Source organism: Gopherus flavomarginatus, chromosome 5 (genome assembly GCF_025201925.1).
Source record: "Gopherus flavomarginatus isolate rGopFla2 chromosome 5, rGopFla2.mat.asm, whole genome shotgun sequence".
Classification (NCBI taxonomy): domain Eukaryota; kingdom Metazoa; phylum Chordata; order Testudines; family Testudinidae; genus Gopherus; species Gopherus flavomarginatus.
This window is the reverse complement of record NC_066621.1, coordinates 62579176-62602953: the sequence shown is the minus strand read 5'-3', so window position 1 is coordinate 62602953 and position 23778 is coordinate 62579176. Positions and strand designations below refer to the sequence as shown.

At 41.6% G+C, this 23778-nt stretch overlaps 1 protein-coding gene across 9 annotated transcripts in view; it reads right to left on the bottom strand.

The window, feature by feature from the left end:
• Positions 1-14872, bottom strand: part of MICAL2 (microtubule associated monooxygenase, calponin and LIM domain containing 2) — a 120307-nt gene extending 105435 nt beyond the window's left edge. For all 9 annotated transcript variants that reach the window (XM_050955026.1, XM_050955032.1, XM_050955033.1 and 6 more), the window contains exon 1: positions 14751-14872. The gene's annotated coding sequence lies outside the window, so the exon portion shown is untranslated. The remainder of the gene's footprint in view (positions 1-14750) is intronic.
• Positions 14873-23778: the final 8906 nt, after the last annotated feature.

The following is a 23778-nucleotide window of genomic DNA, read 5'->3' as shown; positions in this document are numbered from 1 at the left end:
AAAAGGTCATATATTGTATGCCACAGGTCTAGTCTAAAGTACTGATCAAAACTGACAGGTCAGTTGATATCTGGGAGACAGACCAGATAAATGAAACAGTGAAGATAAAAACTTATTATCCAAAAAGTTTTTATTTTCTCCAAGAGTAGCAATATTTTTCGCTCTCTTACATATGTGCTTAGTAAAGTTCAAGGGAAGGAGGATAGTAAACTGGCTGCAGTACAGCTGACCAGTCAGATCTTCTTCTGAAGTTTTAGCATTGTTTGTATACTACACTAAAAGCAGCTTGTGGCCTCTTCATCAGAGTAGTTTTAGTAACTGTACTAGTATGTGCATCTGAATGAAATCTTAAATGTCAGCTGCAGATACACTGCCGGCTATTATGTGCCTCTGTTTACCGGCAATTGTGTTTCATGAACTAAACAAGGATATTCCTAAAAATACTTGTATAGTTGCTTAGCAGTCAGGCATATATAGATCAAAAATTTCAAAAGCTCCAAATTGATTTAGGAGCCTATATCCCACTGGAAATCTCCTTGAGTTAGGCTTCTTCAAGAAGTTTACCTAGTATGTCACAAGACAGAACTTCGCTTGAATGCATGAAATAAAATTGAAAATAGAAATGTGTTTCATGTTGACATTGTGTTGTGGAATTACTTGTTTTGTCCATTTGTCCATTAAAATATTCCACTGGAAAAAGCTGACTCAGTAAATAGTCTGTTGAACACAGGGATTGGGTCGTGTATTTTAGTTAATGTCAAGTTGCACCTTGAACCTAGCTTTGTGAAAGTATGTTAAACACACATAAAAAGAGAGTCTCCACTTATCTAAAATAGACATGTTGTTCTTTTTGTTCAGTATTAATGCATGATGATTGCTCTCTAAATGGGAGATGTAAATTCTCTCCCGCTACCCCACCTGAAGCTGTTCCTTTAAAGTAAATACATTAATCAGTTGCTATTCAAATTAAAAACACATAATGATGGGGAAATCAATGCATTCATTAAGTCAAACACTAGCTAACAAATAGTTGGCTATATGAATGCATAGTGCCATCTGTTTAAATTCAAAGTGAAAGGAAGCCTTCAGAAATTATTGACTGTTGGATTTTTAGAAAAAAGGTATTTCATATATTTGAGATATTACTGGGATGGAGACTTTTCTATAAAACATCTTTTTGCTTACAAGTCCTGTACTACTTTTTCAGTCAAAAGTAGTAAAAACTCCTCTCACGGATCTTAGTGGTACTACTTTTGCCCAAGCCAGTGTAGATCAAGCTTTTGTGGGACCATCCCCTCCCATGGAAATATATGCAGGATCCACATTCCGGTGTTTCACTCCCCATCATTCTACCAGGACATGGGGATGACCACAAGAGGAATAGCCAGTATTTTTTTTGCCCCAATCCTGCATACTCCCCATGACAGCTCCCACCACAAGGAATGGTTTCCCCAATGCAGCAAGGACTGCAGAACAGTCATTACAGCCTCAGCTCTTCCACAAGTTTTGAAGGGTGGCCCAGGCCATGTATGCTGTTCTACCCCAGCTCTATATCCCCCAAGCCCATCTCCTGGGGCAGGTGCAGGGCCATCCAGAGGATTTAGGGGGCCCAGGCAAGGCAAAGCAATTTCAGGGGCCCCTTCCATAAGAAAAAGATGCAATACTATAGAATATTATATTCTCGTGGGGGCCCCTGCAGGGCCTGGGACAAATTGCTCCACTTGTCTCCCCCCACGGGCAGCCCCGGGCAGGAGAGGAATGGTCAGCTGCTTCCAAAGCACCAATCGCTTAACTTGTTCTAGCTGTTCCTCTGTATCAGAGCTATTTCATAGTTATCTAACTAACTTACAGTTAAAATTAATGCACAGAGCATATAATGAAGGCAATATCTATTAACATGCATAACGTGGGTAAAGCCTGTTGCACATTAATCTATTTTCCTGTCCAAATATCTAAGGCTCAAAATACAAAACTACATAGGCTTGACCTGCAACCTTGGTTGTCATTCACACCACACACAGTAGCCCACGGTACAACTAAGTAAAGGGAGTGTTAAGTTACTCAGCCATTATAACATGTCTCTGCTTAAAATTTCAGCTCAAATACCTGCTCCCAAATTTATACCAGGTACCAAAGCCACAACACAGTGTCTTATTAAATGTTTGGCATGTTGCATCAAGTTACCATTGGTATGTGGTTATACATCACGGCACATCGTGAGACCATGTGGCAAGGTAGCATCACATAATACAGCATGCCAAGAATACTGACAAGAAATTTAAAACAACCCCCACTTTTAGAGCACTTTTAATAAGAAGTATGTCAAACTGTCCAACCCTGTATGTAGTCTTCATTTTCTGTATGAAAAATCCATTAAAACAATGCACTGCATGTTTAAGTATTCACTTTAACAGGTTTACTATTAAAAACGGCATGTTTTAGTTCAGCACACAGAACTTGTGCTCTTCTAATGTTTTAGTTGGTACACCTTGAGACATTATTTATTAATGCAATTAAACTGAAAATCACTTAAGACTCCACTGCACTCCTTCACTGGGTCTGGACAATATCTCAAAGACAATATCTCAAAGACTAATTATACCAATAAATATTCAGTTAGGCGAGTTCCACTCAATTTTGAATCATGCACCAATAGTTCACATCTGTGGAACTTGTTTCCAGTCCTTAAACGTGCACATTTCTGATACCTATTCAACCACACTAACGTTCTAAACACAAATACTGTATGTAGAAGTGACAGCTGGTTATTTATAAAATTGTGTATATAGAAATGCAAACCAACTGTTACACTGGAGGGTGTGCATCACACAGGGTGTAAAAATTCTCTCAAACCCTCGAGATGGATCTAGACTTTAAATATTACACTCTTTCTACTTGCATGCAAGAATTTTTTAGCAATAGTAAAACGATGACTGTTGGTGAAAAAAGAAAAGATGAAATGAACAGGTGTTACTGGCATGTAGAGAAAAGTAGAATCCTGGAGCAGATCCCCATAGCCTGGTTCTGAACAGAGACACCCCATCCCCCCATCACTGCCAATGTAACATCCAAGTTTGAATCTCAGTTTTGGTTCTCCCCTGTTCAGTTTGGATGGGAAGCAGGCTAGAAAGCAGAAGACATTTTGTCTCAGCTACAGAATACTGCCACTGCAGGAGCCTTGAAGAGAGATCAAGGATATTCTAGCTGATATGTCTGTGCAGCACTCTGTCTCTTAAGACTGACCTCCAGTGGGAAAAGCAGCAACATAAAGACAAACATACATTCTGGGCCAGATCCTCAGCAAGTGCAAAGTATCAAAGATTCACTGATGTCAGGAGAGCTATGACAATTTACACAGCTGAGAATCTGGCCCTCTATGTCAGTGGTTCTCAAACTTTTTTTTCGTGGACCACTTTAAAATTGCTGAGAGGCTCGGCAGACCACTTAATGATCTTTCCAAATGTTATTTGTTCCGCTAGCTAACTACTGTAAAGCACTTTCAATAAAAGCGCTATTTAAAAAGACCCTTAATAATAATTTACTTTTTTGTTCTACAAATAAAAGCACACATCTCATATTTTAATATCAGTAGTCTCACCTTTTTAATGTGGTGGATGTGCCCTCTCTCCCCCGCCGCAGCCCGCAGCAGCCCTCAAGCTTAGGCTGGGAAAGAAGGCCATCTCTCCCTAGCAGCGGCAGCCCTTGAGCTGGGGAAAGTTGCCTCTTTCTGTGGCCACCACAGCCCTGCGCATCCCAAATTCCCCCCATCCTCTCTTCTCACCCCACTGACTCCTCCCACCTACCCCCTATTCCCCCCAAGGCCACCATCTCACTTTACACATGCATCTCCTCCAGAGTCCAGGCCTGGGTGCACCTTACAGGGAACTATCGGTAGACTACCTGAATGGAGCTCACAGACTACAGCTTGAGAACCTCTGCTTTAGGTCATGCCATTGGGCCAAATCCTTGTACTTCCCAGTGCCTAGACCCTGAATCTTACCCTGTTCTCTTCAGAATGGCAGCACATGCAGAAAATACACAGGAAACAGCTGGACAGCAGCCAAATGGGACACATGAGTCCACACAAGGGGGCTGATACCCTCAGCTCCCAGTGAAACCAAAAGACACTCAGCACTTTGAACCTCTCTTGTAATGAGTTTGGTTGTACAATAACAACTGAAAAGACTTGTTCAGCTGGAAAAAAATATATAGCAAAGTTGCTGGAATACACAAAAATCAGACTAGGTAAAATTAGGACAAAATGTCCTGTTTTTAATGCTGAGGCTGCATTTCACATGGACATAATATAGCATCATCCCCTATACCAGAGTTTGACGATTTGAGGTCAATAAGAATTATTGTTTTGCATATTACAGTTTCTTCCCTCCTTTTTAATATCTCGATGCTTCCACAATCTCCCATTTACCTCTCCCTAGTCCACTGTGCTGCGCCATTTGTGCAGGGGGTATCAGAGGTAACATGCTTCCCTAATAACACTAACAGATGGACTCACCTCAGCCAGCAATCAGGGCAGTTATTGTGATACATTCCCAGCCAATTGTATATAAATGAAAATGCCATTAACTGCCAAACATAGGTCTCCCCAAAGAGAAAGAGTCTTCCTCAGTCTCTGCATTAACAATCTTCTTCCCCTCACATCCCAACACCTATTTCAAAGGCTTACATTAGAAACTATTCTCTGAATCTTAACACAGAGATTTTTAAAAAAGCCTTCCAAGTGACCACTCTGGGTGTGAAAACTACAAAATATATAAAGGTGTATACTGTACAGTAGAGTAATTGACAGTGCATTCAGCCTTTTAAAGACAGCACTTTGGGGGCCAATTATTGCACATTATGTGGCTTAATTTTTTAAGAAGAAATGTTTTATTGTAGCTGTTCCAAATATTTTTAAATGGGTCACTGAAAACAAGAACAGTTCTGCATAAGCTCAAAAGCTTGTTTCTCTCAAAAATGGAAGCTAGTCCAATAAAAGATTATCTCACCAACCTTGTGTCTCTAATATCCTGGGACCCACACAGCTAAAACCCTGCATAAATACCTGCACTGAAAAAATTTACATAATTTGCATACATTCTAATTTACTGCTCATTTATGGCACTCCTACACACAGGAGTAAACTGGAACAGCTCTTTGGGTGTTGCAACAGCACGTCCAGTCAATAATCTGCAAGCTTAAAAAGTCTGAGAAGGGTTTATCGCAGACTAAGAGCCAAAGAACTTGTTTTTTAAAAAAAAACACTGACAAACTCCATAATCACATATTTGCAATGCCAGACCAGTAATTTCAAAATTTCAGTTTAATATTAACTTGATAGCATGCAGCCAAGAAGAAAAATTACTGGTGTATTTTCTAAATTTATGTGGGTGGAGATAGAAGGTGGGAGGCAGCAGGGGAAAAGAAAAAAAAAGAAAACATGAGCCTGATCCTGTATTCTTGATATTACTGCCCATGGGACTTTTGCTGAAGGAATTAGGCCCTGTGTACATTTGGAGTCAGATTCACAACAAAATTTAAGATTCTGTACAGTGATTGAATGATGCTGGCTGGCCTGCGTCAATTTCAATAAAATTATTTCCCCTTCATAGTCTCAATTTTGCAACATACAAGAGGAAAGGGAAATGAGGTATAGACAGTGCTCAAATTACAGGGGGATCTAAGGAGGGCCAAGCCCCCTTACTACTTTTAGGGTCTACCTGTCTTACAGAACCCTGACTTCTTACTATGGTTTAAATTAAAGCAAGCCACTTGACATTCTCAACTCCCATATTTCTTTCTCCATAATCTGCGCACTGGCCACAGAGGGGTGAGGAAAGGAAATTCTACTCTCTGTATCAGTGCAACAAAGCAAAGAAATGGACTTATATACAGCAGAGACTACTACTACTACTACTGATTATTATTAATTTCTATGTGCTAGCACAATACATCTCTCATTTAGTTCCCCCCGTGTTAGGCATGGTTAGGGTGACCAGACAGCAAATGTGAAAAATCAGGATGCAGGTAGGGGGTAATAGGAGCCTATATAAGAAAAAGGCCCAAAAATCGGGACATCTGGTCACCCTAGGCATAGTACACAAACAACCGAACAAAACAAAATGGTTCCCTGACTCAAAGAGCGTAGGGACTTCTGGGTAAAAAGATAAATATGCTGTAAGAATCTCCATGTGTTGCCTTAAATAGAGTTTCCTTCCTTTTATGGAAGTAAGGAAAAGACAAGCCCCAATGTGACTAAACTCCAGTTCTAGGGAAGCTGAGTAAAATTCTATTTACTTGCAAGGCTAAATGTAATGGTCTGGAGATAAAAAGAGTTATAGTACTACTCAACTCCTCCATGTCAAAAATAAAATGAGCAAACTTCAACTCTAGAATGCATCATTATGCAGCATTAACTGTGCAAATGCACAATTAATCTGAAAAGTAACAGACCTATCTCAAGTCTTTGAATCAGTTGACAGCTCAGCTAGCATCCTTAGTTTAGAAATGAACATCTGTGTTTTCTGGAAGCAATGTAATACACTGAAATACTTAGAATTACTAACACTGCTGGTGAAAGACTCAGTCTCTAGTGTAAATACCTCCATAGACAGTCTTAAAGAGCTGCAAACCATACATTTAAAGATGGGGCTCACCTGGTAGCCAAAATGTTCAGATGGAGCAGTGACAATATTTTTCGAACTAAGAAGGGATCTACAGAGAGCAGATGATGAAAGAATAAGTGGGTCTGAAGAAACAGTGTTACACACATAATAAATATTATTTTTTGCATTGCCTCTAAAAACGTGTCTCATTGTTAGTTTTGCATTCTACAACTTGTTAAATTTAAATTAGGCATACATACTGCTAACTGAGGGGGGGGGGGAAGTCTTCCAATAACATATGCCTTTATTTAAAGTGACCTGACATTCTGTTTTGCAACTTGTTAATTGATAAGGTGTCACACCATAGAGTGCCTCTTAGGATCAAGTCCTGCTTCCACTGAAATCAACCAGAGTTTTCTCACTGACTTCAGTCAGATCAAGATATGACCACAAAAGCCAAAGTCAGGTGAATATATTACTAGCAGCTCACAAAAAATTCTGAAGCTGTGTGGTATTTCCCAATAATTTACAATTGAAAACTCTCGGTATCTGAAAAAAGATCAGGAGTACTTGTGGCACCTTAGAGACTAACATGCTGAAATAAATTTGTTAGTCTCTAAGGTGCCACAAGCACTCCTGTTCTTTTTGCGGATACAGACTAACACGGCTGCTACTCTGAAACCTCTCAGTATCTGAGTTTCCCCTAAGGTTTTGTTTCAAGTTACTGTTTTTAAAATAACAGCACTGTGATACATGTGGGGTAGAGCCAAGATTTATGCCACAGGAACGGAAATATTTCATTATTTACTGACCATAAGAATCACAGCAGTGACCCTGTTGTCCTGCTGTCTTACATACACAGATCACCCCACCCCCCCACCAACAATTAGCTTGCTCACATCACCAGTCAAGAGACCTGGCATGAAAAAAATATTCTGCAGCAGAACTAGAGAATAAATAAAAACAGTATCAGACAGTACAGCGTGTTTAACTCAAGATGGTTCACAATTCTAGGACAGCCCCCTGCAAATCTGGACTTCTAACTACTTTAACGCAAAGTCAGTCACATACCAAGAACATGTCTTATTGCTGCATGTCTTAGGGCAGCAGTAAGAATTAGAATACTTAGCACATACAGAGCTTTACATTTTCAAAGCACTATACAAATGTTAATGAACCCTCACGCTTACCTACTTCACAGGTTTGTTAAGTATTACCCCATTTTATAGATGGGAGACAAATGTCAAGTTACTTGCCCACAGAGCCAGACTCTAGCAGAAATTAGATTAGAATTTTTCCAGTTTGGTTCTCATTTCTCTAGCCTATGCCATAAACTTCATTGCTTTGCAATTTTTTCAACTTTGCGGGGAGGGCATGATCATCAAAAGTGTGGAACTCTTATTTCTAAAAAGGTCTGTCCTTCAGGTGTCAAAACTTGAGGTGTCAGTTAACCTGGGGAAGGGTGGATTACTGAGCCAGAAGGGATAGCAAATATGTTTTGCAGCAACTGAACTTGGAAGGTCCATTTGAATAAAGTGTCAGAAACATATATAAGGGGGTGTAGTAACAGTTTAATTAATCAGGTTAGTCATAAAATGTTTTAAGATGGGTATGTCAACACATTACCACGTAATACAGAGAAAGCCAAGGCTCAGACTTAGAAATGCTAGGGTAGCACAGCTGCAGCTGAGCTGCTGTACCGTAAACACTTACTACAGTGACGGAATGGGTTCTTCCATTGCTGTAGTAAATCCACCTCTCAAGAGCCAGTAGCTAGATTGATGGCAGGATTTTTCCACCGACATAGCAGTATCTATACCCAGGCTTATTTTGTACAATAGAATTAAGCCAAGGCATGACATTTTTCACAACTCTGAGCGATATATTTAAACTGACCTAACTCTGTAGCGTAGACGAGCCTTTAATCTACACTTAAAAACTGAATTGGCATAGCTACCTTGATCAAAAGTGTGAAAAAAGCCACACTCATGACCAACATAGATATGCCAACAACAATGTAGATGCAGCAAGTCACCAGGGCCTGATGGAATGCATCCTAGAATACTCAAGGAGTTAATAGAAGAGGTATCTGAGCCTCTAGCTATTATCTTTGGGAAATCATGGGAGACGGGGGAGATTCCAGAAGACTGGAAGGGGGCAAATATAGTGCCCATCTATAAAAAGGGAAATAAAAACAACCCAGGAAACTACAGACCAGTTAGTTTAACTTCTGTGCCAGGGAAGATAATGGAGCAGGTAATTAAAGAAATCATCTGCAAACACTTGGAAGGTGGTAAGGTGATAGGGAATAGCCAGCATGGATTTGTAAAGAACAAATCGTGTCAAACTAATCTGATAGCATTCTTTGATAGGATAACGAGCCTTGTGGATAAGGGAGAAGCGGTGGATGTGATATACCTAGACTTTAGTAAGGCATTTGATACAGTCTCGCATGATATTCTTATAGATAAACTAGGAAAGTACAATTTAGATGGGGCTACTATAAGGTGGGTGCATAACTGGCTGGATAACCGTACTCAGAGAGTAGTTGTTAATGGCTTCCAATCCTGCTGGAAAGGTATAACAAGTGGGGTTCCGCAGGGGTCTGTTTTGGGACCGGTTCTGTTCAATATCTTCATCAACGATTTAGATGTTGGCATAGAAAGTACGCTTATTAAGTTTGCGGACGATACCAAACTGGGAGGGATTGCAACTGCTTTGGAGGACAGGGTCAAAATTCAAAATGATCTGGACAAATTGGAGAAATGGTCTGAGGTAAACAGGATGAAGTTCAATAAAGATAAATGCAAAGTGCTCCACCTAGGAAGGAACAATCAGTTTCACACATACAGAATGGGAAGAGACTGTCTAGGAAGGAGTATGGCAGAAAGAGATCTAGGGGTCAAATTAGACCACAAGCTTAATATGAGTCAACAGTGTGATACTGTTGCAAAAAAAGCAAACATGATTCTGAGATGCATTAACAGGTGTGTTGTAAACAAGACACGAGAAGTCATTCTTCCGCTTTACTCTGCGCTGGTCAGGCCTCAGCTGGAGTATTGTGTCCAGTTCTGGGCACCGCATTTCAAGAAAGTTGTGGAGAAATTGGAGAGGGTCCAGAGAAGAACAACAAGAATGATTAAAGGTCTTGAGAACATGACCTACGAAGGAAGGCTGAAGGAATTGGGTTTGTTTAGTTTGGAAAAGAGAAGACTGAGAGGGGACATGATAGCAGCTTTCAGGTATCTAAAAGGGTGTCATCAGGAGGAGGGAGAAAACTTGTTCACCTTAGCCTCCAATGATAGAACAAGAAGCAATGGGCTTAAACTGCAGCAAGGGAGATTTAGGTTGGACATTAGGAAAAAGTTCCTAACTGTCAGGGTAGTTAAACGCTGGAATAGATTGCCTAGGGAAGTTGTGGAATCTCCATCTCTGGAGATATTTAAGAGTAGGTTAGATAAAGGTCTATTAGGGATGGTCTAGACAATATTTGGTCCTGCCATGAGGGCAGGGGACTGGACTCGATGACCTCTCGAGGTCCCTTCCAGTCCTGGAGTCTATGAGCTTTGATGATGGAAGAGTGCTTCAGTCAATGTAGCATCTCTTTCAGGGAGATGGTGTTCCTACACCAACAGAAAGACCCCAGTTGGCACAGGCTGCGGCTACACTAGAGGGCTATGCCATCATAGGCTGTGTGCACATTATGAAGCCTAAGAAAACGTATTAACGCTTTTCAGTCTCAAGTATGAAAATAAAAAGGTACGTGTTCATAATAAAGTGTATCCACTTACACTGGCTGTCATATGGAGTTATTGTTCACTGTACTTTTGGAAGGAGCTGTGTGTCACCCCATTACACTTGCCACCAAAGAGGGGGATCAAGAGATAAGAAAGAAGAGGACTGGGTGAATAGGAAGTGGATTCAAGGTCCAGAGAATAAATAAGATTTTGAGCTTTACTCCAGTGGAAAAAATAGTTACAGGATCAAGGAAGCAACTGTTCTATAAAAGAAATCCCCAAGTTCCAAAACAAAGGCTTTTAAATTATTAGAGAAAACGTACGTATTTGGCCTTGATTTTCTCAAGTGAGATTAGGCCAGGAGTGAAGTGGTCAATAATTCTCTGTATCTTTGTTTTAGTTCATAAATATGACCATTAACTCCATTATGCATGAGAGAAGTCTTTAAAAACATTCCAAGTTATCAAAAACTAGTTCAAGTGTCCACTCTCCAGTGCTCTTATTTCTAGAATACAGGGAACTGTCACGCAGGAAGGAGAAAATATATCTAGCGTATAAAGCAGGAGTGTGCAAACTACAGCCCGCGGGCTGGATCCAGCCCCTCAGGGCTTTGGATCTGGCCAGCAGGATTGCTCCCCATGGTGCCGTGGGCCCCGTTCTGCTCTCAGAAGTGGCCGGCACCACTTCTCTGCAGCCCCTGGGCAGGGGGACAGAGGGCTCCGTGCGTTGCCCTTGCCTCCAGGCACCACCCCTCGCAGCTCCCATTGGCCAGGAACAGGGAACCACGGCCAATGAGAGCTTCAGGGGAGGTACCTGGAGGCGCAGCAAGGGCAGCGCACATGGAGCCCTCCGCCCCCCATTGCCCAGGGGCCACAGTGCTTCCTAGAGTGGCACGGCATGGGGCCAGGGCAGACAAGCAGGGAGCCTGCCCTGGCCCCAGCGCACGCTGCTGCCACCCCGGAGCTGCTTTAGGTAAACAGCGCTGGGCGGGAGCCCAAACCCCGCCTGCACCCCGCACCCCAACTCCCTGCCCTATGCCCCCTGCCTGCACCTCGCACCCCTCCTGCACCCCAGCCCCCTGCCCTGAGTCCCCTCCTACAGTCTGCACCCCTCCTCCACCCCTGCCCTGAGCCCCCTCCTACATGCCGCATTGCTCCTGCATCCCAACCCCCTTTCCTGAGCCCCCTCATACACCCAGCACCCCTCCTCTGCCCCAATCCCTTGCCCTGAGACTCTTTCTGCACACCACACTCCCTCCCACACACAATTTCCCCACCCAGATGTAGCCCTCGGCCCAAAAAGTTTGCCCACCTCTGATGTAAGGTGATAGCCCTTACAAAATTATTTAGATTGAAATATACTTATATAGCCTCTTTTATCCAAGATCAAGGTATTTTACAGACATTAATTGTTAACATCCCTGGGAGATAAATGTTGCAAGTCTCACTACCCTGATTTTACAGATGAGGAAATGGAGTCAGTGAGGTTAAGAGTCTTGCCCAAGGTCCACTGCAAGACTGTGGAGGAGGTGGCATTAAAACCCAAGTGTCCCAACACCCATTCCCTCTGCACTACGTTCTAGGCCATACTGTTTCTCTCATGAAAAAAAGTTTGCAATACATGACTAACAAAAAAGTCAACTTGAAACAAAACAGAGGCTCTTATATAAAATTTCCTAGCCCTGCCAACATATTTCAACTCTGATTTGCAGGGACCATCTCTGTATGCAAGAATGTAGTTCCATTTCTTTGCTCGAATTCTTTCTTGGTTGAGATTAACAGCAAGGATGCCAATTGTGAACAGAATTTTAAAATTGACTGAAGCATCCAGATCTTTTCACGCTGGCCAGCAAACAGATATCAGAAAGTCACTTGCTTTCATTTATCAACAGCTGTCAAATTCAGTCCAGTGACTTTCAGGCAAGAGAATCTATATCCCATTATCAGTCTTCTGAGCCCTTCCAGTCGCTCGCTGCCTGCATTTTTTAAACTCAGATTTTCAACCCATACCTTAAGTGTAATGGTTTAATAATATAATTACTACTGTAGATTAAGACACATTTCAAAGCCCTGAATAAAAATAGCTGTCACATTCAATTAGGCCCAATCCGTGAGCAGGAAAGGATGTTGTGAATGGCTCTTGGTGCACATTAACCAGAACACTTAACACCACAGAAGAGTGTTGTAGCAAGCATACACAGAAAGTGTTTCTCATATTATTTCAGGAAGTTTAAAAAGAGAGATGCTAGCTGAAAGTTGGTATACTGTCAAATATCTGTACTTTATTTCCATACATTCTTCTACACAAAAAAAGTTAGGAAGAGAAAGAGTCCATAAGGAAATATAAATTTAAAAAAGAGGAAAAGTTATTTCAGGGCTCAAAAGCTCTAAGCTCGTTAATAAAAGAGCTCTCTTTAGAGCACACTAGGATTAAATGTCACTATATCCAAGACCAATCAAGGTGGTAGATTTGACTATAAAAGTAATCTAGTCAAGCAACTGCAGTTAACCTTCTTCAGCAGGAAAAAAGCTAGTCAGTAGATCCTATTTAAGTGACAGACATACATCAGGGACAACACACACCATATGCGTTTGTGTGCATTAAAACCTTTTCCAATAAATATATATTCTTTACTCTGCAAAGTTCATACAGGAAAGCGATACTGGCATTCAGTGAGATAATATAATTTAAAAATACAAGTATGATAAAACATTCACTCATTCAGTACACATCCTATTCCAAGCGAGGCTTACATTCTTAACAGATGTAACAACTGTAATTCAGTATGGACAGCGTGGATGAAGTCAGATGCCAGGCAGTGAGTAGTTAGCAATTTTGAGTCTATTCGTACTTATTGGCTGATCTACTGACTATTGCAGCATATCCATAATCTCTCTTAATAGTTATGCCATTCCATGTAGTATTACATACAAATGCAGATGAAGTTGGAGAGATGTGATTTGCTCATCATAAAACTTCTTAACACACAACAGTTAGTATTTTAAGAAAGGCTGTTCACAGGGGTGGCGTGAGGATTGATTAGTTAATGTTTGTAGAGCACGTCTGAAACACCGTGTGAATGCTAAGCACTAATTACATATTATAGTATACATATCGCACACCCCCTATCATCATTCTCAGGGCATAGCAAGGCTTACGGCTGGTACCCTGTCTTCCCCAGTCTAGCCTCAGCAGAATTTTTTCATCTCTATAGCCAAAAAGCGTTCAGACAGTTCACCTTAACCCATTACCTGGAACAACATATTCACGTCTGTCTGTAAACAACCTCAGACTTCCCCTCCCAGCCTCACCCAGCTCTTATCTATTGCACATATGGTGCACCTCACTTCTTCCCCAGTTCTACTAGTAATCTCTCTCTACAATTAGCTGTCTAACTTCAGGCAGGAAGTGTGAGCAGGTAACGTGCTACTTTCAGCTTCAGGAAATGCTTTCTGTTAGAGGGAACAGGGATGGTACATTTCAAAAAATATATATATACAGTTCTTATAAAGAGAACTAGACCCTCCCCATCACCAGCGCCACAGAAAACAACCCCAAAAAGCCAAAACAGCTTGCATGTGTTTTTCCTTGGCTGTTACTGACCAAATCAAACGCTGGTGCAATGTCAAGCCTAGCCAAAATAAAGACTGGCACAATCTGTCAGCCTCCTCTTCTCATCTACTAGACTAACAGACGTTTTCTAGCATGAGCTTTTGTGGGTGAATACCCACTTCCTCAGATGCACTCTTTACAGCTTTTACAGATCCAGACTAACAGGGCTACCCCTCTGATACTCTTCCCATCTAAAACTCAGGTTTGAAGCGGCTGCTAGTCATGGGTGGGCTGCGAAAGTCCTTATAAATCCACCTGTGCCAGAGAAATCTGAAATCGCTAGTTTCAAAAGCGTCTTAATTCCTGACAAAAGATCATTTTCTAAAACGGTTACATTTGTAACTACACACACTGTCTCTCTCTCTCTCTCTCTCACACTCTTTCCGTGCGCTGGCATCTCACTTGTGGTTATATCACGTCCTGTTTCTTTTCAAAACCACCCGAGCGCCAGAAGCCCTAAGCTATACAGCCCCGGTGTGGGGCGGGGAACCGGCTCAAACGCGGGTGAGGAGCGGCGGGGAAGGAGGTTGAGCTGGTCGGGGAGGGAGGAACTGGGCTGCTGGACAGCCGCAGCCAGGTGAATTATCCAGGAGCGCTCCCGCCTCTCAGCTGACGCCACCTGCGAAACCCCAGCCGGCAAACCGAGCCGGGCAGCCAGCGGCCAGGAAGCCGCAACACAAGCACGGAAGCACGTTGGACACAATCCTATTACACAAGCCCCAAACCGCCCCCTCCTCCCTGCCGGGAGCCGCTCGCCCGGCTGGGAGCAGGGGCTAGTGACCGCCTGGCTGTGACTTACCGGGCACCGTGCTCAGCATGTTGGGCGGGGGCATCAGCCGGGCTCACCACGGGGCAGGAGGGTGGGACACGCGCGCTCCTCTCCCCGGGGGACACGGGCACATCCGCGCACGCAGGCACCAGCTGGGACGCAGCCCAGAGACTCTGCCCCGGCAGCCTGCCCGGGCGGAGAGCAGTAGAGCTGGGCGTGGCCCCGGCCGAGCCCCGGGCCAATCAGCGGGCGGCCGGGGGCAGAGGGCTCCTGCCCCGGCCAGGCCCGCTGTCACAGCGCGCTGCACGTGGGAAGCCGGGCGCGCGGCCTGGGCAGCGAGTCTGCGCTGAGCCCCGGGGCGGGAGACCGCCTGGTGGGTGGGGGGAACGCGGGTAGCATAGGGTGCACGGAGCGGGCCACTTCCCCCAGTGCTTCGGTTTACTGGCCCAGCACTGAGGGGCCAGGCAGAGCCCGTGGGGCAGCTGAGGAGATAGGAGCGGGAGGTGCTGGAGCTGGAGGGAGGCCGAGGGAGGTGAAGTGGAAACACTCGGGAGGGAATGACACGAGGAGGTGGATGGGGTAGGACAGGACAGGGGTGAGAGCAGGGCCACCCAGAGGATTTAGAGGGCCTGGGGTCTTCCTGCCTCCGAAGACCCTGCACTTCAGCGGCAGGTCCCGGGGCGGTAGGACCCCCTGTCGCGGGTCTTCAGGGTACTTTGGCAGCGGGTCCTGGAGCGGAAGGACCCCCTGCCATGGGTCTTCGGGGCACTTCGGCAGCGGGTCCTGGCGGACCCATTGCCGCCGAAGACTCGGAGAAGTAGTTCTGGGGGCCCGGGCCGCGCAAGAGTTTTCCGTGACCCCCGGAGTGAAGGAGCCTGCTCCAGGGACCCCGAAAAACTCTCATAGGGGCCCCTGCGGATCCTGGGGCAAATTGCCCCACTTGACCCCCCCCGCGGGAGCCCTGGGTGAGAAAGGGGACTGAGGGGAGGGCAGATCTGGGAGGATGCAGCCCCGGGGAAGGGATGGGGAGTGAAGGAGGGCAGGATATGTGGGCAGATGCAAAGTCGAAAGGCTTTTAAAGGGGGGAGCTGGGAGGAGGGGAGGTTTGGAAAATGGGCATTTGAGAAGAAAGGTCTGAGTGATGGGAGAGGGGTGTTTGAGAGAGGGTAGTCAGGATGGATAGAGAGGAGAAGGATGAGGGGATGGTCAAGAGAAGGATGGGGTGAGGAGAGTTGTGGAAAGAAGCTGGAGAGACTAGGGAAGACAGGAGAAAGTGGACATTTGCAGTGCGGGAAGAAGGGACTTTGCGGGGAGAAATGAGTGTCTTGGGGAGAAGGAGGAGAGAGTCTGGAAACTTGAGAAAAGGAAAGAGGAATGGGTGCAAGAGGAGGAGGAAGGTTAATAGAATGTGGGGGACTTGGGGGTAGAGAAGAGAGACTTTGGAAGTTTGGCCAGATTGGAGAGCTGAGGGAAGGGTGAGGAATGAGGAGAGACTGGGAGAAGGAGGAGAGGGCTTTTGGAAAAGGAGGAGAGGAAGTGAAGAGATTGGAGGAAAGGAGGGCAGCATTATAAATAGGGTTTTGGCCACAGGCAGCAAAGAGGGTAAAGAATGGAGAGAGATACAGGGAGGAAAGAGACTTGGGCCTGGTTCTTTTTAGAGGTGCCAAGCAACTTCGTTTGAAGTGAATGAGACCTGTTGGTGTTCATCACTCACCAGCTAAAGACTGCTGCTGGTGAAGCCTGAAGGGGCATTGGAAGGGATTCTGGCCTAAGACTTATACTTCACACAGGATGCAGTTTTCTCTTTTTAATTTTTTTTTCTTCCAAGGATCATTTGTGCCTATCCTGTGTCATATCTGTACACAGAAATGGCACTGCAGCCCCAGAGAGTCACCTTTATACCGAGATCCAGCTTGATCTTTACACCACCGAGAGCAGTGTGAAAGACCTGGAATAGGAACCCAGAACTGGAGCATGTGCATGCTCTGATACTTTCTAATCTTCCTGTAGTACCCGTATGACGCCCCCATTACTGTAGTATCCGAGTGCCTCACAATCTTTAATGTTTTTATCCTCACAACAACCCTCTTGGGTAGGAAAGTGCTGTTATCCTCATTTTACAGACAGGGAGCTGAAGCACTGAAGACTAAGGCCCAGGTTCTTAAAGCTATTTAGGCCCTTAACTCCCAATGAAATCAATAGGTATAAGGTGCCTAAATAATTGTGAGGACCTGTGTCTACATTATTTATTCAGAGTCACACAAGAAGTCTGTGGTAGAGCTTAGGAATGGAACTCCAGTTTCCCAAGTGCAAGGCTATTTTACCCATACTGGCTACTCTGAACCAAATTTAAAACCAGTCTGGACAACATGAGTTAAGTGTAGATGGAGCCTAATTTGTGACTATGAATGTGCACAGCTAAGTGTAATATAATATACAATGAGCTAAATGTTTAAACAGTTGTCTGAGGCAAGAAGTAAACTTTAAGGTGAACGTGTCTCATGGAATATACCTCCTGTTTGGTTTCAAAATCTGTTACTGTTGCTTGTTCCTCACATTGTTTTACTGGAACAACTTGCTGAATCTGAGCATTTTACTCTATTAACTTTTGAGCTGTGTTTATTAACAAAGAGGAAAATAATAAAAAATCTTTTAAAATAATCAAATTCAGAAACATAAGAATATAAGAATGGCCATACTGGGTCAGACCAAAGGTCCATCCAGCCCACTATCCTGTTTACCAACAGTGGCTAATGCCAAGCCCCCAGAGGGAGTGAATGTAACGGGTAATGATCAAGTGATCTCTCTCCTGCCATCCGTCTCCACCCTCTGACAAACAGAGGCTAGGGACACCGTTCCTTACCCATCCTGGCTAAAAGCCATTAATGGACTTAACCTCCATGAATTTATCCAGTTCTCTTTTCAACCCTATTATAGTCCTAGCCTTCATAATCTCCTCAGGCAAGGAGTTCCACAAGTTGACTGTGCGCTGTGTGAAGAAGAACTTCCTTGTATTTGTTTTAAACCTGCTGCCCATTAATTTCATTTGGTGGTCTCTAGTTCCTATATTATGGGAACAAGTAAATAACTTTTCCTTATTCACTTTCTCCATTCACTCATGATTTTATATACCTCTATCACATCCCCCTTAGTCTCCTCTTTTCCAGGCTGAAAAGTCCTAACCTCTTTAATATCTCCTCATATGGGACCCATTCCAAACCCCTAATCATTTTAGTTACCCTTCTCTGAACCTTTTCTAATGCCAATATATCTTTTTTGAAATGTGGAGACCACATGTGTATGCAGTAGTCAAGATGTAGGCGTACCATGGATTTATATAAGGGCAATAAGATATTCTCTGTCTTATTCCCTCTCCCATTTTTAATGATTCCTAACATCCTGTTTGCTTTTTTGACTTCCGCTGCACACTTCATGGACGTCTTCAGAGAACTATCCACCATTGGGTAAACTCTACCCAAAGCACAGTTTTGACCCTGAAAAAGCAGACATGCTAGAGAGTCCACTGGGGACTTTGCTATTGCTACTTAATTTAGATGGAAAAGGTCAGATACTATGGTGATGAGCGGCAGTATAAAACCTCAAGATAGAAAACAAGGTACTTGTGCACTGGTATGTTCCACAAGGCTGTGTTGAAACAAATGCCTAACTGGGAAAGACCACTAGAGACCATCTCTTCCTTCTTCAGCAGCATTGTGGGGAAGGCTACCATTGGGCTCCAAGGCAGACTGCAAAATCCTTCCACCTGATAGTTATCCTAAACAGTCTTTTTTCATTCTATCACTGTACTATGCACTCACCACAGTGACCTTTATCCTGCACCATTGACTTCAATAAGCATAGGCGGAACCCTGTAATGGGTATACTACTCTGGAGAAATGCCTATTTCAGTGCCACACAGCCAATTTAACTCTACTTCCTCCTAAAACACCATTATTTACAGAATCCAGGTAATAAAAAAAAATATATTTAACAAACTCACAACAAGTGGTCAGAGTTAGGTTTGCATTGCAAAGAAATATACTTTCTATATATATGATAAGAATAATTGCTTATTATGACCTTAGTGTAATATTTGTGATGCACTTAACTATTCATTTCCTTGTTGTTAAAACACTTGGGTTTTGTAAGTAGCTTCAAAAGTGAGTACACTGTTGTCACTTAGCAACCTGAACTGGTTTGTGAAACAGTTTTTTAATTTGTATATTATTATACACTTTTTTAGCCAAAATCAAGAGAGAGACAGTTCAAAGGCCAACCTTTGTCTCTTCAAAGCCATACAGTAATACTAATTACTTTGGGTCATAAAGGGGAGTTCATCTAGGTAAAGACTGAACAAAAACTAAATCAGAATTCAGTATTATATACAGACCTACTAGCCACTCCACCATGTCCTTATGTAAGGGATTGGGGATGCAAAAGCCAGAGAGGAGAAAGATTATTCCTCCTGATTGTAGTGGAACCCCCTTCCACCAAGAACATGTTACCTGAGATTGGCACAGGAACCAGCATTGCAGCCATTATATTTAACAGTGCAGCTCCTTAGTAGATTCTTCTCATCCCGCCCCACCCTGTTTCTCTCCTTTTGAAGAAGAAGAGACACACCATAAAACATAAGAATAGAACTACAGAATATGAAAAATATTGCAGCCTCATTATCTAGTAAAGACACACTAACTCATTGCCGCAGGATGCTCATCCTCTCATGTGATCATACAATATGCTGCTGCTTCTAACTTATGTAAACAGATTTTTCAAATTCATATAAATGTAATATTATCTCTGTACTTGGCCTTAGTATTCTTGTGTGTTCTTGTTAGACAGATTTTAGGTCTCTTGAAAGTTAGCGAAACTTTTATATAGAGAAGAAGTATGGTCCAGTGGCAAGCACACTAACCTGGAACTTGGGAGACAACATTCAATTCCCTGCTTCACCACATACTTCCTGTGTTGACTTTGGGCCAGTCACTTACTCCATGTCACCTTTAGTAAAATGAGGATAGTAGCACTTTCTACTCACAGAGGTGTTGTGACACTAAATACATTCAAGGCTACGGGGTGCTCTATATTAAACTAATAGTGGCCATGTATTAAGTACTATAGATATTTGCCCAATGTTAGGTTCTAGTCTGTTGCTCAAGTATTGTGTAGTTGTGATGTTGCAGTTTAAACAGATAATTTGTCAATTGCCATAATTTGCCATGTCCTTTTTATCCACTTTGTCTCCAAAAGACAGTTGTTTCTTTTTCAGCAGTACAACTATACTTGCTAAGATCACACAGACTCTTAAATCACTGGAGTGGTTTATCTAAACGAATTTTGCAGTTTAGATCCAGTATAATAAAAATATCTCTGGTAGAGAGTTAATTTCTAGATGTGGGAATATACCATTTTCAGAAGCCTAGAACAGGGGTCAGCAACCTTTCAGAAGTGGTGTGCCAAGTCTTCATTTATTCACTCTAATTTAAGGTTTCGCATGCCAGTAATACAGTTTAATGTTTTTAGAAGGTCTCTTTCTATAAGTCTATAATATATAACTAAACTGTTTTTGTATGTAAAGTAAATAAGAAACTTAATTTAAAATTAAATTAAAATGCAGAGCCCCCCAGACCGGTGGCCAGCTTGCCTACTCCTGGCCTAGAATATCTGGATATTCCCATCACATGCAGGAAGGAGTCTTTCCCAAAACACACTGCACAGAATGTGTCAGCTAATCTACTTAGTATATCAGTGAGATACATTCTAAGCAATATTTTTATTTGAATCTCTAAATGCACTGGCACATTTGTGCATGTATGTCAAAGAAAAGCTTAGTACACTTTTGGGTCCTTGGTAAATAACAAATATTCTCTTTCTTTATTTTATTTTTAAACTAACTCTCTAGCACACCTTTGCCCCAAGAGGTTTTCTTGTTCATTCATTGCAGAAATTGTAGAAGATGTTCTTTATTATTACTATTTTTATTATTATTAATTATGTGTATTACTGCACTGCCAACATCTGTTAAGTCTTCCTGAACTTTTTTTTTTTTTTTGGAATGTTGTATTTTTGTTACAAAGATCTGCCAACTTTGGGCCCACGATGATTCCTAGTTATATCATTCAGTATTGATTTAACTGACTAATTTCCTACATCCCTATGCTATTTCTGTAAACTAGAGTTCTTTTCAATGTCATCTAGAGACTGTCCATCCGGTATGGCCTCCTCAAAGTCTGCAGTTTGTGAACCCAAAAACTTCTCTCATCAAAGTCATGGGAAATATATTTAGCAGCCTTGGAGAAAACTCTCATTTTAGCAGGGTATACACTTATCACCTCTGCATTTATTCTAATTTTAAAAAAAATCTGATTTTAGAGTGATATTTCACCTGCATCTAGGCACCAGAAGCAATAGTTGGGATAATAGCAATTCTGTTGTTTTTAGTCAAGAAAAAGTGTTGGTTCTGGAAAGCAATAGCCAGGATCCTATTCCTCGAGGGTTACAATTGCTGTGTATTTTGCAGGTACTGGCCTCTGAACATCTGCTCAGGTATATCTGAAAATAAAAGGGGATTTGACATCTTGTCAATGAGATGCTAATGTACGTTCAGATTAAAGAATTAAAGTAAACAGCTGTAATTCTTCCTCCATTAAATCTACTATTCTTAGTGTACATCTCTTCATGATGTTGTTCAAAGTTTTAGCCTTCCAGCTGTTTGTAGCTACATGTTTTCCTTAGTGAGATGGTAATTATTACATTAAGATCCTCTAGTTTACCACTGCTTATTACCGATGAAGCATCAGTGCCTTTGGGATTTTCTTCCACCGAGATTTAATTTTCCATTTCTGTCATTTAGATTTGTGAACCTTTTTGTCCTGCTGTGATTTGCAGCAACCTCAACTTTGAGAAGTAAATATGTAGGGATAATATCAAGGCCCAGGCCTCTATTAAGTAAATGGTACAGTCCCACTGGCTTCTGTCAGAGCAGAATTTACTGCTTAGTGTCTTTGCATTTACTTCAATGGACTTTGGGTCAGGCCCTTAGTCAATCCTTGCAGCAGTGCTACATTAATATCCACCAACAAATGACTCACTGTAAACCAAACAATCTCTACTGTGCTGGTAGTTTTACTTCCTGTATTGATATTCTTACTCCTCCTCTAAAAACTACAGTCTTAAAAATATGCAATAGAAGCAATATTACTTTCTACTGATAGTCAAACTCTGGATGTTAATGAAAAAAAGAAAAGAATGTTCTGTTTGTACTAATCACAATGAGTACTGTTAATACAATCTTATTTAACTTCAGAATAAGACTTTGCACAGCAACAAGAAAACTCCAGTTAAATAAAATGGTAATTCCACTCATAATTTTTCAAATCAGAGGAATCCAGAATCAGTACAGCTGGTAAATCAGACTGTACTTTAGTAAGTAATCCTAGACAAAGGCAAGTGTACAGTTCAGTAAATACAAACCAGGTCAATTATATTGCATTATAAAATAACCAACCACATTGTTTCACATTATGTCAACACAAGAAATAAAACAGTAGTTCAAAGGTGTATAGAAAAATAAAATTTGAGTATGGAGAATCTTACGTATGCAGCATATACCCAGTTTGAATGTAGTTACAAGAATATGATTGTAAACCATAAATATGTGGAATCTTCATTTAATGTACATTAATTATTCTCTTCGTATTGCCATTAGATAACATAACTTTTTGTCTGTGTGAAACTTGCTGTCAAAGACAAGTATCAGTTTACAGTAGCTTCAATATTAGTGTATCAAATCTGGGCTGAGCCTTTATTTAGTTAAGAATTATTTATGTCTTATGTTGAAGAAAGTCTCTGTGGAGTTTCTTTATAGTCATTGGTGTTACCAGACAGGATAACGTAATTCTAGATAGCTGAAGAATATTGTGATAAGCCTGTTGAGTTTAGAGAGAACTTCCAGTGACACTCTAGGAAAGTTCCTATCTATTTCTCGCTACACAACTGAGTTTCCAGCTCTCAGACATGGTTGCCTAGTTCTAAGATTAAACCTCAAAAATTCTTATTTCAGTAGTTCTAACTTCATACCCAATTTCTCTCTTTATCCTCCCTCCTGCCCCATGCTGAGTCTTTAATTTAAACACTTCTAAATATCCTGTGTTACTTGTAATATATTTCTGTGTTAATGAGAGATTGAATTTATAAACATGTCAATGTTACAAGTTAATGGTAAATCTCTTTTTCTAGTTCTCAGTCAAGGGGCTACCTACTGTACATAAGTAATTCTAAATGTTACTAAAGAATAATAGAAAGAATTGTACAAACTGGCCTTGCTTCTCATGCTCAGAAATGGCCAGTAAGCATTCAGGCCATTTATTAAGAGTTGCATTAAACACAAATGTTGCTAATCTATCTCTAGGAAGATAATAAAAAACATTTAGTAAATTAGTAATAATGGCACCTATTATACAGCACAGTCTACCTTGACAACACTAAATAAATAAATACACGCTTTAAATAATACACATGTTGTTTCAAAAATCATTTAAGGTAGCCAAGCAACAACAATGTACTCACCTTTCACATCATTTACAAAACCCAGGCACTTGAAAACAAGGAAATGCATAAGTGCTTAACAAATATTATATTGTAATCATATTAAACAATTATTCTTATTAAGTAAGTATAAAGAACATGCATATTTCATCACAACACAACAATTCTAATTCTGACCAATGGATTGTTGTGAGTTTTTTTAATTTTTTTTTTTAGGTCTGTCAATTAATTGCATTTAACGCACACGATTAACTCAGAAAATTTAATTGGAATTAAAAAAATTAATCACAATTAATCACAGGTTTAATTGCACTGTTAAACAATAGAATACCAATTGAAATTTATTAAATATTTTGAATGTTTTTCTACATTTTCATATATATTTTATTTTGTATTGTAACTGAAATCAAAGTGTATATTTTTATTACAAATATTAGCAGTGTAAAAATGATAAAATAAATAGTATTTTTCAATTCACTTCATACAAGTACTGTAGTGCAATCTCTTTGTC